Here is a 5,077-nt window from a genome sequence, read left to right on the forward strand (position 1 = left end):
GCAGAATGCTTCATCGGAGGGAACATGGGAGTAAAAGCTCTGTTCAAAATCTCACAAAAGCTAATACACTAATTTGTTTTAAAAATCTCACTACGAAATCAAAAAGATTGATCCAAAGAGCTGAGCTGTTACACTCGTTCATTATGATGTACAGTACAGTGTTAGGTAGTGAACGTGGGCTGGTAAATCAGGATGCATTAAATGACAACGTTTCAGGAAGGAGGCTGTACTGCTCTTCGCGTCTGAAACTCATTAGCGAGCGTCTGCATCTCCTGCCTCAGAAGCTAGTCTCTTCCAGACAAAGGTCTTTGAACAGTTTAGTGCTTAGAGTTCTTAGTCCAACAATGCAACTTAGTTCACAAGGTATTTTGGCAACTCTTAATCTGAGCAAGAATAGGCGCTTTGAGAAATAAGGCTTTAAGGAAGCTCGTCATCTTAGGGCTAAACTTTAATAGGATGTGAAAGTTTGAACTCTTACACTTTAAACAAACAAAACCTAGAAATTACTGATTGGTTCAAAACGGTTTTATGGAAAAACTAATCTGTAACAAAAACTTGGCATTGAGTGCGAAGGCTCCACCGTTTGAGCAAAGCGTACAAAGGGTCCTGGGGGACGGGGACAGGCGGGAGGGGCCCGGACATTCACAACAGCAGGCATTTTCTCTTCCTCTTCTTGACGGGGGGCGGGCAGAGAACCGCCCGGATAGCTTCATCAAACACCGTCTTAAGACCTCGCTGCGTGAGTGCCGAGCACTCCAGGTATTTGACGGCACCGATCTCCTTGGCCATGGCCAAGCCCTGCGGGTAGGTGATGGGTGTCAGCTTCTTCTCCTTCAGTTTCTCAGTCGTGTCTTTATCATCCCTCAGATCAAGTTTCGTCCCCACCAGAATGATAGGAGTGTTGGGACAGTGGTGTCGCATTTCAGGGTACCACTTTGCATGAACATTTTCAAATGATGCAGGACTCACAAGAGAAAAGCAAATCAAGAATACATCCGTTTGCGGATAGGATAGGGGACGTAATCGGTCATAATCTTCTTGTCCAGCTGTATCCCACAAGCCCAGATTCACCGGTTTTCCATCCACCATAACATTGGCAGAATAGTTGTCAAAGACAGTGGGGATATACTCTCCAGGAAAGGCATTGGTCGTATAACTGATCAGGAGGCAAGTTTTACCTACAGCTCCGTCTCCCACCACCGCACACTTGATGGCCTGCATCTGGGCTGCTTTCTGGGCCGCAGCGGCGGCAGCCGGGCACTGAGGCGAAGAGCGGAGAGCTCGGGGCGCGGCGGGCGGGCGGGCGCGCGGCTGCGGGCGGCGGGGCGAGGGGTGCCGGGGCCGCTGTCCACGCCGCCTTGCCCTCCGCCGTTGGGAAGCCGGAGCCCAGCAGCAGCCACCACCCAAAGCTGGGGAAAACTCCAGAGTTAATTTTTGTAAAGAGTATAAAGTCTGTGTCTAGATTCTGTTTTTGTTCTTTTTTTCATATGTGCATGTCCAATTGTTACCTTTATAGAAAAGACTATCTTTGCTCCATTGTATCACTTTTGGTTCTTTGTCAAAGATCAGTGGAATAAATGTATGTGGGTCTATTTCTGTGCTCTCTATTCTGTTCCACTGATCTATTTTTCTACTCTTTCACCAATACCATACTGTCTTGATTACTGTAACTTTATAGTAAGTCTTGAAGTTGGGTAGTGTCAGTTCTCTAACTTTATTCTACTCCTCCAATACTGGATCTTTTGCTTCTTTATATAAGCTTTAGAACTGATTTGTTAATATTCATAAAATAATTTGCTAGGATTTTGATTGGGATTGTATTGAATCTATAGGTCAAGTTGGGAAGAACTTACATCTTGTCAATATTTAGCCTTCTTCTTCATGAAAAATTACATTCATCTCATATATATATATATATATATATATATATATATATATATATATATATATATATAGCTAATTTTTCGCTGGTCCCTCAGACTCTCTTGGTTGTTGAATATGTCAGGTGTTCTCTTACTTCAGGATCTTGGTCCTTGTTGTTCCATCTTCTTGGAGAGCTCTTTCTCACATATCCACATAGTCTTTGATCACAAGTCATCTTCTCAGTGGGGCCTTTGTTAATGTCCTGTAGTACTCAAGACAACCAATTTAAATATTTAAACAGAAAGGGATTTTTTAAAAAAAAATTTTATTGGAGTAGATTTGATTTACAATGTTGTGTTAGTTTCTGCTGTACAACCTAGTGAATCAGTTATACATATAAACATATCCATTCTTTTTTTCTTTTTTTTTAGATTCTTTTCCCACATAGGCCATTACAGAGTGTTGAGCAGAGTTCCCTGTGCTATACAGAAAGTTCTTATTAGTTATCTATTTTATATATAGTAGTGCATATATGTCAATCCCAATCTCCCAATTTATCCCTCCCCCACACACACTCAGAAAAGGATTTAATACATGGAAATAAGTTTAGAAAAAACAATTTGAGAGACTGAGGAAGTAGGCTGTAGTCTATGATTTTAGAAATGCCTCCTAGAATTCAGCTTCCACTACAACTCTTGATACACGGGAATGAAATTGATGACTAAATCTAGAACTTTGTAACCATAATTTTTCCTTAGAAAAGAGCAAAGACTCTGCAGAGAAATGGTCTTCACCTCATTTCTCCCTTACGAAGCTCACCCAAATGCACCAAATTGGTCCATTTTTTGTACCCAGAATTTTAGTTTCAAGGATGTTTGGGAAATGTAATTTTTAGCTTTCTAGATGCTGTTGTACAGAGATGCACAATAGGAGAAGAAAATTAATCATCCATGCTAATAGATGTATGCAGTACAGCACACTTTAAAAATTTTCATGTCCCACTAACACCAGCATCAATTATCTTTTTTCTCTATTATTTCTCCAAAGTACTTATTAAACTCTCATGTATTGTATATTATATTAATTGATTTTGCTTGTTTACTGATTTTCGCCCTTAGAATTTTTATCTATTTGGTTTTTATCAGACATTCAAGACCTCAAAGGATGTCTGCCAAATAATACACAGGTTGTTCAGAGTATTACATGAGATAAACCTATGTGTATATATATAAAATAAATTCCTCACATAGATCATATCTCATAGTTATCAAAAAATATTTGTAAATTTTGTTTTTCCTTTTCCTGTGTTCAATATACTATAGAAGAATTCGTTACACATCTCCTTAGGCATTCACTAAATTGGTCCTCAGCTGGACAAGTCCTTCCTACCTTGCAATAAATCATTATGATTTTTCATTCATCAATCTTCACAAAAGATTCAATTTAACTCTTCCTCTGACTTTGTCTTCAAAAATTTATTATTACCACTTAAGTCTTTTGTTACACATTTCAATCTCTCCAGAAGATAGGGAGAATAGTATGCCAATACCTAAGGTGATACAGTCATGTTTGTAACAGATTCAAGCCAAAGATTTCAAGCCCAGTACCAATGTGCAAGATGTGTTATTGTATGAAATGTGGCTGAGTCCAAATTCATCTGGAAGGAGTGGGGTGCATTTATGTTAACAGTATTTGAAAAGACTTGGGAAAGAAGAGTGGCAACCATCATTTTTACAAGCTCTGTATTATTTTCCAAAACATTATCACATATTTTTCATAAGCGAGGGCTCTGTAATTCCTTGAAGCTTGGGTAGTGGCTAGATTAGCCAGGTTTGTATAGACAAAAGGTAAATGCCCTAATCTATTTTAGGCCCAAAGTCTAGCAGATAAAGACAGTTTCCATCTTGCCAAGAGCTGAAAAAATGGAAAGAAAATAGAATGTATGGAATAAGGGATAATTTAAGCGAATTAAAAATTTTTTGATTTCTAGTTCTTACTTAGAGGAGTCTGAGAGTCAAGACAGATATGACCTGGGAAATTATGGAGATTATACAGGTCAGTGAATCTGTCCTCTCTACATGTTTTCAAAATCTTTTTTTCAGTCAGGTGAGATGATTTCTAGGTCTTAGTTAAGCCAACGCAGACCTGTAACATAAGGCATATTTTTCAGTATCTAGATGTATATAATCTTGATCCATAATATATTGTACCTGCACAATCATCACTATTTAACCTATTTATGTAATAAATAATTTCTTTTTTATGAATCAAAATATTTTAACTTTTAAATCCTTATGAAAAGAATGGTCCTGGCTTTATGTATCCACTTTGTTTTGATGCTCTCCATTCCCTTCAACAGTTTCTTCTAAAGTAATTTTAAAAGAAGATAGCTTTGTGATTTTGAGTAAAAATTATTCTGAGTATTTCTCTGTTTTCTTTATAATAGTTTAAAATATTTATGATCTACAGTCTCTGTCTCAAATGATTGGAAAGAACAACATCTACCAATTTTATTTTTTACTTTGGTTAAAAAGAATACATTTTAATGTTTCTTTTGACCTCAAAAATTGTACATGCATATACTAAATTTGATATAAATTAGTTTAAATAAGAGGATTTTTTCAAAAAAACGTATTCAGTAGTCTCACAAGCAACCTGGAAGAAATTCTGATTTATTCCTTTTTAGAGAAGGAAATTGCGTATTGTCTTTGCTATAAGAAATAGACATCAGTAGTGAGATTCATGGAGTATTTGATATACACTCCTATTATGTCACAAAGGTCAAGAGCAATTCAACAGAAAAAGAAATTACCCAAATAAAAAAAAATGGGCAAAGAAATTGAGTAGCCATTATTCCAAAGAAGACTTGTAAAATGCCAGCAGATATAAAACAAGGTAATAAACATCACTAATAACTAGGGAAATGCATATCAAAACCACAATGAGATAGCACCTCATATCCATTAGGATGGCTTTTATTTAAAAAAAAACATAACAAATGTTGGCAAAGGTGTGGAGATGAGAATCCTTGTGCACATTTGGTGGAAATATAGATTGGTACAGCCACTATGGAAAACAATATGGAGATTCCTCAAAAATTAAAAATACAACTACCATATAATCCAACAATCACACATCTTGCTATATATCCAGAGGAAATGAAATCAAAATTTCAAAGAGATCACTGTACTTTCATGCTCATCGCAGCATTATT

The 5,077-nt window shown here is 36.9% G+C and overlaps 1 pseudogene across 1 annotated transcript; it reads right to left on the reverse strand.

Annotated features, from left to right (window-relative positions):
* Nucleotides 1-507: 507 nt before the first annotated feature.
* LOC113619242 (ras-related C3 botulinum toxin substrate 1 pseudogene) lies at nucleotides 508-2,098 on the reverse strand (annotated as a pseudogene). Its single transcript, XR_003432333.1, has 2 exons — nucleotides 2,018-2,098; nucleotides 508-1,419 (listed from the first exon to the last, which is right to left on the reverse strand). The product of XR_003432333.1 is annotated as a ras-related C3 botulinum toxin substrate 1 pseudogene (transcript).
* Nucleotides 2,099-5,077: the final 2,979 nt, after the last annotated feature.

The sequence above is a fragment of the Aethalodelphis obliquidens genome, unplaced genomic scaffold (assembly GCF_003676395.1).
Source record: "Aethalodelphis obliquidens isolate GAN/ISIS:26980383/991018 unplaced genomic scaffold, ASM367639v1 scaffold6, whole genome shotgun sequence".
Lineage (NCBI taxonomy): Eukaryota > Metazoa > Chordata > Mammalia > Artiodactyla > Delphinidae > Aethalodelphis > Aethalodelphis obliquidens.